Below are 12,164 nucleotides of genomic sequence, written 5' to 3'. Positions count from 1 at the left end.
TGTCATGTAAAAGGTAGGCTTATGGGTTTAATGTGTTTAGTGGATATAGTATATTAGTAATAAACAACCAAGAGTAACCTGTAGTAGTAGTAGCTGGGGTAGTTGTTGTCTCAGCAGATGATGATGTTATCATGACTAAAACAACATAATGAAATTGCATAATGGTTAATAATATTCAGTGCCCCATCACCAGTAGAAAATATTCAACCCCAGCCCCCACCTCCCAACTACAGCTCTCACAACAGCAACTTATGAATGTACCTGCTGTACGGTTTGATGACAAACCACCCAGAGGAACAAGTAAATATGCAGGACTTGCACAAAACTTAGATTTTATATGCATTCATTTTCCAGATTTACAACATTAATATAGAAATATAAATTTGGACACTAGTAAAGTTGCTTTGTGACAACAACTGTTGTAAAAAGCACTATATAAATACATTTTGATTGATTGATTGAAATTCAGATTACGAGTTTTCTTATTAAAAAAAAAACCTTGGACATCAAAAATGTACAATTACTATACCTGCGTTCTTTGTAGGAGTAGTTGTACTTGTGATTCCTAAACAAGCCATCAACAGAGAAACGTCAGTGTCAAGGAAAGGCGGGCTTATGGGTTAGTTCACGTTTTATCAGTAATGACAAACAAGTACAGTAACCTGTAGTCGATGTTGGGGTAATTGTTGTCTCAGCAGAAGACATTTTCATGACTAAAACATCATAAAATGGTGTGCTAGTGCATCGTTCAGTGTTAAATCACCAGCAAAAAATGTTCAAAACTACCCACTGCACATTTGATAACAATTCATGAATGTACCTGCTGTACTGGTCGATGATAAACCACCTAGAGAAACAAGGAAATGTGTAGGACTTGTGGTATATGTAGAAAGAAATATTTCTGATTGACAGCACATAAATTAAACTATACAAATACCTTCAGACTGCCAGCTTTGTTATATTTACAAAAAAATGATGTAACAAGACAAAAACTAACAAAGAGAAATAGACCGTCTGAGGACTGTTTAAAACAAAATGACTACATACATACTGTATGTCTTATTATTGTATGTCTTATTATGTTATATTCATAAAAATGATGTAGCAAGACAGAAACTACCAAGAAAGGAAGACATACAATCTGAGGCCGCTTGAAATGATTTTGCTACTAATAATTGCTACTTATTATTTTGCTTATTATATGCTTCATATACCCGTAGTGGTAGAAGTGATTCCTAAACAAACCAGCAACAGAAGTCAAGTCAGTGTCATGTAAAAGGTAGGCTTATGGGTTTAATGTGTTTAGTGGATATAGTATATTAGTAATAAACAACCAAGAGTAACCTGTAGTAGTAGTAGCTGGGGTAGTTGTTGTCTCAGCAGATGATGATGTTATCATGACTAAAACAACATAATGAAATTGCATAATGGTTAATAATATTCAGTGCTCCATCACCAGTAGAAAATATTCAACCCCAGCCCCCACCTCCCAACTACAGCTCTCACAACAGCAACTTATGAATGTACCTGCTGTACGGTTTGATGACAAACCACCCAGAGGAACAAGTAAATATGCAGGACTTGCACAAAACTTAGATTTTATATGCATTCATTTTCCAGATTTACAACATTAATATAGAAATATAAATTTGGACACTAGTAAAGTTGCTTTGTGACAACAACTGTTGTAAAAAGCACTATATAAATACATTTTGATTGATTGATTGAAATTCAGATTACGAGTTTTCTTATTAAAAAAAAAACCTTGGACATCAAAAATGTACAATTACTATACCTGCGTTCTTTGTAGGAGTAGTTGTACTTGTGATTCCTAAACAAGCCATCAACAGAGAAACGTCAGTGTCAAGGAAAGGCGGGCTTATGGGTTAGTTCACGTTTTATCAGTAATGACAAACAAGTACAGTAACCTGTAGTCGATGTTGGGGTAATTGTTGTCTCAGCAGAAGACATTTTCATGACTAAAACATCATAAAATGGTGTGCTAGTGCATCGTTCAGTGTTAAATCACCAGCAAAAAATGTTCAAAACTACCCACTGCACATTTGATAACAATTCATGAATGTACCTGCTGTACTGGTCGATGATAAACCACCTAGAGAAACAAGGAAATGTGTAGGACTTGTGGTATATGTAGAAAGAAATATTTCTGATTGACAGCACATAAATTAAACTATACAAATACCTTCAGACTGCCAGCTTTGTTATATTTACGAAAAAATGATGTAACAAGACAGAAACTAACAAAGAGAAACAGACCGTCTGAGGACTGTTTAAAACAAAATGACTACATACATACTGTATGTCTTATTATGTTATATTCATAAAAATGATGTAGCAAGACAGAAACTACCAAGAAAGGAAGACATACAATCTGAGGCCCCTTGAAATGATTTTGCTACTAATAATTGCTACTTATTATTTTGCTTATTATATGCTTCATATACCTGTAGTGGTAGATGTGATTCCTAAACAAACCAGCAACAGAAGTCAAGTCAGTGTCATGTAAAAGGTAGGCTTATGGGTTTAATGTGTTTAGTGGATATAGTATATTAGTAATAAACAACCAAGAGTAACCTGTAGTAGTAGTAGCTGGGGTAGTTGTTGTCTCAGCAGATGATGATGTTATCATGACTAAAACAACATAATGAAATTGCATAATGGTTAATAATATTCAGTGCTCCATCACCAGTAGAAAATATTCAACCCCACCCCCCACCTCCCAACTACAGCTCTCACAACAGCAACTTATGAATGTACCTGCTGTACGGTTTGATGACAAACCACCCAGAGGAACAAGTAAATATGCAGGACTTGCACAAAACTTAGATTTTATATGCATTCATTTTCGAGATTTACAACATTAATATAGAAATATAAATTTGGACACTAGTAAAGTTGCTTTGTGACAACAACTGTTGTAAAAAGCACTATATAAATACATTTTGATTGATTGATTGAAATTCAGATTACGAGTTTTCTTATTAAAAAAAAAAACTTGGACATCAAAAATGTACAATTACTATACCTGCGTTCTTTGTAGGAGTAGTTGTACTTGTGATTCCTAAACAAGCCATCAACAGAGAAACGTCGGTGTCAAGGAAAGGCGGGCTTATGGGTTAGTTCACGGTTTATCAGTAATGACAAACAAGTACAGTAACCTGTAGTCGATGTTGGGGTAATTGTTGTCTCAGCAGAAGACATTTTCATGACTAAAACATCATAAAATGGTGTGCTAGTGCATCGTTCAGTGTTAAATCACCAGCAAAAAATGTTCAAAACTACCCACTGCACATTTGATAACAATTCATGAATGTACCTGCTGTACTGGTCGATGATAAACCACCTAGAGAAACAAGGAAATGTGTAGGACTTGTGGTATATGTAGAAAGAAATATTTCTGATTGACAGCACATAAATTAAACTATACAAATACCTTCAGACTGCCAGCTTTGTTATATTTACAAAAAAATGATGTAACAAGACAAAAACTAACAAAGAGAAATAGACCGTCTGAGGACTGTTTAAAACAAAATGACTACATACATACTGTATGTCTTATTATTGTATGTCTTATTATGTTATATTCATAAAAATGATGTAGCAAGACAGAAACTACCAAGAAAGGAAGACATACAATCTGAGGCCGCTTGAAATGATTTTGCTACTAATAATTGCTACTTATTATTTTGCTTATTATATGCTTCATATACCCGTAGTGGTAGAAGTGATTCCTAAACAAACCAGCAACAGAAGTCAAGTCAGTGTCATGTAAAAGGTAGGCTTATGGGTTTAATGTGTTTAGTGGATATAGTATATTAGTAATAAACAACCAAGAGTAACCTGTAGTAGTAGTAGCTGGGGTAGTTGTTGTCTCAGCAGATGATGATGTTATCATGACTAAAACAACATAATGAAATTGCATAATGGTTAATAATATTCAGTGCTCCATCACCAGTAGAAAATATTCAACCCCAGCCCCCACCTCCCAACTACAGCTCTCACAACAGCAACTTATGAATGTACCTGCTGTACGGTTTGATGACAAACCACCCAGAGGAACAAGTAAATATGCAGGACTTGCACAAAACTTAGATTTTATATGCATTCATTTTCCAGATTTACAACATTAATATAGAAATATAAATTTGGACACTAGTAAAGTTGCTTTGTGACAACAACTGTTGTAAAAAGCACTATATAAATACATTTTGATTGATTGATTGAAATTCAGATTACGAGTTTTCTTATTAAAAAAAAAACCTTGGACATCAAAAATGTACAATTACTATACCTGCGTTCTTTGTAGGAGTAGTTGTACTTGTGATTCCTAAACAAGCCATCAACAGAGAAACGTCAGTGTCAAGGAAAGGCGGGCTTATGGGTTAGTTCACGTTTTATCAGTAATGACAAACAAGTACAGTAACCTGTAGTCGATGTTGGGGTAATTGTTGTCTCAGCAGAAGACATTTTCATGACTAAAACATCATAAAATGGTGTGCTAGTGCATCGTTCAGTGTTAAATCACCAGCAAAAAATGTTCAAAACTACCCACTGCACATTTGATAACAATTCATGAATGTACCTGCTGTACTGGTCGATGATAAACCACCTAGAGAAACAAGGAAATGTGTAGGACTTGTGGTATATGTAGAAAGAAATATTTCTGATTGACAGCACATAAATTAAACTATACAAATACCTTCAGACTGCCAGCTTTGTTATATTTACGAAAAAATGATGTAACAAGACAGAAACTAACAAAGAGAAACAGACCGTCTGAGGACTGTTTAAAACAAAATGACTACATACATACTGTATGTCTTATTATGTTATATTCATAAAAATGATGTAGCAAGACAGAAACTACCAAGAAAGGAAGACATACAATCTGAGGCCCCTTGAAATGATTTTGCTACTAATAATTGCTACTTATTATTTTGCTTATTATATGCTTCATATACCTGTAGTGGTAGATGTGATTCCTAAACAAACCAGCAACAGAAGTCAAGTCAGTGTCATGTAAAAGGTAGGCTTATGGGTTTAATGTGTTTAGTGGATATAGTATATTAGTAATAAACAACCAAGAGTAACCTGTAGTAGTAGTAGCTGGGGTAGTTGTTGTCTCAGCAGATGATGATCTTATCATGACTAAAACAACATAATGAAATTGCATAATGGTTAATAATATTCAGTGCTCCATCACCAGTAGAAAATATTCAACCCCACCCCCCACCTCCCAACTACAGCTCTCACAACAGCAACTTATGAATGTACCTGCTGTACGGGTTGATGACAAACCACCCAGAGAAACAAGTAAATATGCAGGACTTGCACAAAACTTAGATTTTATATGCATTCATTTTCCAGATTTACAACAGTAATATAGAAATATAAATATGGACACTAGTAAAGTTGCTTTGTGACAACAACTGTTGTAAAAAGCACTATATAAATACATTTTGATTGATTGATTGAAATTCAGATTACGAGTTTTCTTATTAAAAAAAAAACCTTGGACATCAAAAATGTACAATTACTATACCTGCGTTCTTTGTAGGAGTAGTTGTACTTGTGATTCCTAAACAAGCCATCAACAGAGAAACGTCAGTGTCAAGGAAAGGCGGGCTTATGGGTTAGTTCACGTTTTATCAGTAATGACAAACAAGTACAGTAACCTGTAGTCGATGTTGGGGTAATTGTTGTCTCAGCAGAAGACATTTTCATGACTAAAACATCATAAAATGGTGTGCTAGTGCATCGTTCAGTGTTAAATCACCAGCAAAAAATGTTCAAAACTACCCACTGCACATTTGATAACAATTCATGAATGTACCTGCTGTACTGGTCGATGATAAACCACCTAGAGAAACAAGGAAATGTGTAGGACTTGTGGTATATGTAGAAAGAAATATTTCTGATTGACAGCACATAAATTAAACTATACAAATACCTTCAGACTGCCAGCTTTGTTATATTTACGAAAAAATGATGTAACAAGACAGAAACTAACAAAGAGAAACAGACCGTCTGAGGACTGTTTAAAACAAAATGACTACATACATACTGTATGTCTTATTATGTTATATTCATAAAAATGATGTAGCAAGACAGAAACTACCAAGAAAGGAAGACATACAATCTGAGGCCCCTTGAAATGATTTTGCTACTAATAATTGCTACTTATTATTTTGCTTATTATATGCTTCATATACCTGTAGTGGTAGATGTGATTCCTAAACAAACCAGCAACAGAAGTCAAGTCAGTGTCATGTAAAAGGTAGGCTTATGGGTTTAATGTGTTTAGTGGATATAGTATATTAGTAATAAACAACCAAGAGTAACCTGTAGTAGTAGTAGCTGGGGTGGTTGTTGTCTCAGCAGATGATGATGTTATCATGACTAAAACAACATAATGAAATTGCATAATGGTTAATAATATTCAGTGCTCCATCACCAGTAGAAAATATTCAACCCCACCCCCCACCTCCCAACTACAGCTCTCACAACAGCAACTTATGAATGTACCTGCTGTACGGTTTGATGACAAACCACCCAGAGGAACAAGTAAATATGCAGGACTTGCACAAGACTTAGATTTTATATGCATTCATTTTCCAGATTTACAACATTAATATAGAAATATAAATTTGGACACTAGTAAAGTTGCTTTGTGACAACAACTGTTGTAAAAAGCACTATATAAATACATTTTGATTGATTGATTGAAATTCAGATTACGAGTTTTCTTATTAGAAAAAACCTTGGACATCAAAAATGTACAATTACTATACCTGTGTTCTTTGTAGGAGTAGTTGTACTTGTGATTCCTAAACAAGCCATCAACAGAGAAACGTCAGTGTCAAGGAAAGGCGGGCTTATGGGTTAGTTCACGGCTTATCAGTAATGACAAACAAGTACAGTAACCTGTAGTCGATGTTGGGGTAATTGTTGTCTCAGCAGAAGACATTTTCATGACTAAAACATCATAAAATGGTGTGCTAGTGCATCGTTCAGTGTTAAATCACCAGCAAAAAATGTTCAAAACTACCCACTGCACATTTGATAACAATTCATGAATGTACCTGCTGTACTGGTCGATGATAAACCACCTAGAGAAACAAGGAAAGGTGTAGGACTTGTGGTATATGTAGAAAGAAATATTTCAGGGGTGGGTTTCCCGAAACGTTCGTAGCGCTAAGTACTTCGTAACCTCGTATGAAACGTACGAGGTTAAGAAGTACTTAGCGCTACGAACGTTTCGGGAAACCCACCCCTGATTGACAGCACATAAATTAAACTATACAAATACCTTCAGACTGCCAGCTTTGTTATATTTACAAAAAAATAATGTAACAAGACAGAAACTAACAAAGAGAAACAGACCGACTGAGGACTGTTTAAAACAAAATGACTACATACATACTGTATGTCTTATTATTGTATGTCTTAGTATGTTATATTCATAAAAATGATGTAGCAAGACAGAAACTACCAAGAAAGGAAGACATACAATCTGAGGCCCCTTGAAATGATTTTGCAACTAATAATTATTATTTTGCTTAATATATGCTTCATATACCTGTAGTGGTAGATGTGATTCCTGAACAAACCAGCAATAAAAGTCAAGTCAGTGTCATGTAAAAGGTAGGCTTATGGATTTAATGTGTTTATTGGATATAGTATATTAGTATTAAACAACCAAGAGTAACCTGTAGTAGTAGTAGCTGGGGTAGTTGTTGTCTGAGCAGATGATGATGTTATCATGACTAAAACAACATAATGAAATTGCATAATGGTTAATAATATTCAGTGCTCCATCACCAGTAGAAAATATTCAACCCCACCCCCCACCTCCCAACTACAGCTCTCACAACAGCAACTTATGAATGTACCTGCTGTACGGGTTGATGACAAACCTCCCAGAGAAACAAGTAAATATGCAGGACTTGCACAAAACTTAGATTTTATATGCATTCATTTTCCAGATTTACAACATTAATATCGAAATATAAATTTGGACACTAGTAAAGTTGCTTTGTGACAACAACTGTTGTAAAAAGCACTATATAAATACATTTTGATTGATTGAAATTCAGATTACGAGTTTTCTTATTAGAAAAAACCTTGGACATCAAAAATGTACAATTACTATACCTGTGTTCTTTGTAGGAGTAGTTGTACTTGTGATTCCTAAACAAGCCATCAACAGAGAAACGTCAGTGTCAAGGAAAGGCGGGCTTATGGGTTAGTTCACGGTTTATCAGTAATGACAAACAAGTACAGTAACCTGTAGTCGATGTTGGGGTAATTGTTGTCTCAGCAGAAGACATTTTCATGACTAAAACATCATAAAATGGTGTGCTAGTGCATCATTCAGTGTTAAATCACCAGCAAAAAATGTTCAAAACTATCCACTGCACATTTGATAACAATTCATGAATGTACCTGCTGTACTGGTCGATGATAAACCACCTAGAGAAACAAGGAAAGGTGTAGGACTTGTGGTATATGTAGAAAGAAATATTTCAGGGGTGGGTTTCCCGAAACGTTCGTAGCGCTAAGCAGAGGTGGGACCAAGTCAGTGTTTTGCAAGTCTCAAGTAAGTCCAAGTCTTTATCCTCAAGTCCCGAGTCAAGTCTCAAGCAAAGACAGTCAAGTCAAGTCAAGTCTCGAGTCAAGACAGGCAACAGTCAAGTCAAGTCCCAAGTCTGAAACTTGGAATTTCAAGTCCTTTCGAGTCTTTTTTTTTTTAACCAATGTTGCAGGTATATTTTTAATGTAAATAATAGACGTGTTCTTTTTAAAATCTGCATTCTCCTCAAATCTTGATAAAACATGTGCAACTGAAAACACGAAGTATAAAAAAAATTTTAATTACACCTTTATTACACAGTTCAATTTGTTAAAATTAGCTGCAATTTTCACAGTACAATACAAAGAACCATAACAGCATTTTTCCCTCTCTTCTCTTATCTGGTTTCTTGGAGAACATGTGTGAGTGACACAAGACAAACAAATATAAGAACTGAACAATTAACAGGAATCAGGAATGCAACTTTAGACATTTCAATAAACTATTCTGCATTGCATTTGCAAAAGACCAAACTGGCCAAAAGTCTGTAGGCTATGTCATTTGTGCACGATGAGGCCGTAGAATGATGTCCCCATAGCTGAAAACTCGCTCCACTTTTGTCAATATATTTTTTCTCGATGTAGATATCTTCAATTACACAATCCATGCTGAGATAGAACTGGATATGATGGTGACAGAGAGAGGCTCTCTTCCCTGAGTTCAGATACAGAACCCAGGGTTGCCAACTCTCACGCATTGAGCGTGAGACACACGCATTTGACCGTCTTCACACGCTCTCACGCCACACATCCGATTTCTCACGCCGAAAAAAAAAAATCTAGTTTATTTACCTCTGATCCTTATCTATGATTCAATGAGTTACTAGTTCGCTCTGACACCAACCACTGGCGATCGATCGATCGCGATATAATACTTAATTTGTGTCCATTTTACACCCCGCCCGGTAACAATTCACGTTCGCTGACCCCCCCGGTCTGCGTCAGAAGGACGGAAATGAAATTGATGGGGCGCACTTTATAAATATTAATATGCGTTTTAAAATTTAGATTTGGGGTAAAAAAAAATCAAGTCTTTGCAAGTAAACAGGTTCAAGTCCAATTCAAGTCCCAAGTTACTGGTATAAAAGTCCAAGTCAAGTCTAAGTCTCTGAATATTTTTCAAGTCAAGTCAAAAGTCTTAATATTAATGACTCGAGTCTGACTCGAGTCCAAGTCATGTGACTCGAGTCCCCACCTCTGGCGCTAAGTACTTCGTAACCTCGTATGAAACGTACGAGGTTAAGAAGTACTTAGCGCTACGAACGTTTCGGGAAACCCACCCCTGATTGACAGCACATAAATTAAACTATACAAATACCTTCAGACTGCCAGCTTTGTTATATTTACAAAAAAATAATGTAACAAGACAGAAACTAACAAAGAGAAACAGACCGTCTGAGGACTGTTTAAAACAAAATGACTACATACATACTGTATGTCTTATTATGTTATATTCATAAAAATGATGTAGCAAGACAGAAACTACCAAGAAAGGAAGACATACAATCTGAGGCCCCTTGAAATGATTTTGCAACTAATAATTGCTACTTATTATTTTGCTTAATATATGCTTCATATACCTGTAGTGGTAGATGTGATTCCTGAACAAACCAGCAACAGAAGTCAAGTCAGTGTCATGTAAAAGGTAGGCTTATGGATTTAATGTGTTTATTGGATATAGTATATTAGTAATAAACAACCAAGAGTAACCTGTAGTAGTAGTAGCTGGGGTAGTTGTTGTCTCAGCAGATGATGATGTTATCATGACTAAAACAACATAATGAAATTGCATAATGGTTAATAATATTCAGTGCTCCATCACCAGTAGAAAATATTCAACCCCACCCCCCACCTCCCAACTACAGCTCTCACAACAGCAACTTATGAATGTACCTGCTGTACGGGTTGATGACAAACCACCCAGAGGAACAAGTAAATATGCAGGACTTGCACAAAACTTAGATTTTATATGCATTCATTTTCCAGATTTACAACATTAATATAGAAATATAAATTTGGACACTAGTAAAGTTGCTTTGTGACAACAACTGTTGTAAAAAGCACTATATAAATACATTTTGATTGATTGATTGAAATTCAGATTACGAGTTTTCTTATTAGAAAAAACCTTGGACATCAAAAATGTACAATTACTATACCTGTGTTCTTTGTAGGAGTAGTTGTACTTGTGATTCCTAAACAAGCCATCAACAGAGAAACGTCAGTGTCAAGGAAAGGTGGGCTTATGGGTTAGTTCACGGTTTATCAGTAATGACAAACAAGTACAGTAACCTGTAGTCGATGTTGGGGTAATTGTTGTCTCAGCAGAAGACATTTTCATGACTAAAACATCATAAAATGGTGTGCTAGTGCATCGTTCAGTGTTAAATCACCAGCAAAAAAAGTTCAAAACTACCAACTGCACATTTGATAACAATTCATGAATGTACCTGCTGTACTGGTCGATGATAAACCACCTAGAGAAACAAGGAAATGTGTAGGACTTGTATATGTAGAAAGAAATATTTCTGATTGACAGCACATAAATTAAACTATACAAATACCTTCAGACTGCCAGCTTTGTTATATTTACGAAAAAATGATGTAACAAGACAGAAACTAACAAAGAGAAACAGACCGTCTGAGGACTGTTTAAAACAAAATCACTACATACATACTGTATGTCTTATTATTGTAGACAGAAACTACCAAGAAAGGAAGACATACAATCTGAGGCCCCTTGAAATGATTTTGCTACTAATAATTGCTACTTATTATTTTGCTTATTATATGCTTCATATACCTGTAGTGGTAGATGTGATTCCTGAACAAACCAGCAACAGAAGTCAAGTCAGTGTCATGTAAAAGGTAGGCTTATGGATTTAATGTGTTTAGTGGATATAGTATATTAGTAATAAACAACCAAGAGTAACCTGTAGTAGTAGTAGCTGGGGTAGTTGTTGTCTCAGCAGATGATGATGTTATCATGACTAAAACAACATAATGAAATTGCATAATGGTTAATAATATTCAGTGCTCCATCACCAGTAGAAAATATTCAACCCCACCCCCCACCTCCCAACTACAGCTCTCACAACAGCAACTTAAGAATGTACCTGCTGTACGGGTTGATGACAAACCACCCAGAGAAACAAGTAAATATGCAGGACTTGCACAAAACTTAGATTTTATATGCATTCATTTTCCAGATTTACAACATTAATATAGAAATATAAATTTGGACACTAGTAAAGTTGCTTTGTGACAACAACTGTTGTAAAAAGCACTATATAAATACATTTTGATTGATTGATTGAAATTCAGATTACGAGTTTTCTTATTAGAAAAAACCTTGGACATCAAAAATGTACAATTACTATACCTGTGTTCTTTGTAGGAGTAGTTGTACTTGTGATTCCTAAACAAGCCATCAACAGAGAAACGTCAGTGTCAAGGAAAGGCGGGCTTATGGGTTAGTTCACGGTTTATCAGTAATGACAAACAAGTACAGT

General features: G+C 35.3%; 1 long non-coding RNA gene across 1 annotated transcript; it reads right to left on the bottom strand.

Moving 5' to 3' along the window:
- Nucleotides 1-3,711: 3,711 nt before the first annotated feature.
- On the bottom strand, nt 3,712-4,559 carry LOC143500420 (uncharacterized). The gene is made up of 3 exons (XR_013126791.1): nt 4,313-4,559; nt 3,862-3,918; nt 3,712-3,752 (listed from the first exon to the last, which is right to left on the bottom strand). It is a non-coding gene; the product is annotated as an uncharacterized LOC143500420 (long non-coding RNA).
- Between the last annotated feature and the right edge of the window lie 7,605 nt (nt 4,560-12,164).

Source organism: Brachyhypopomus gauderio, unplaced genomic scaffold, assembly GCF_052324685.1.
Source record: "Brachyhypopomus gauderio isolate BG-103 unplaced genomic scaffold, BGAUD_0.2 sc149, whole genome shotgun sequence".
NCBI classification, from domain to species: Eukaryota; Metazoa; Chordata; class Actinopteri; order Gymnotiformes; family Hypopomidae; genus Brachyhypopomus; species Brachyhypopomus gauderio.
This window is presented reverse-complemented; position numbering and strand designations above follow the sequence as displayed.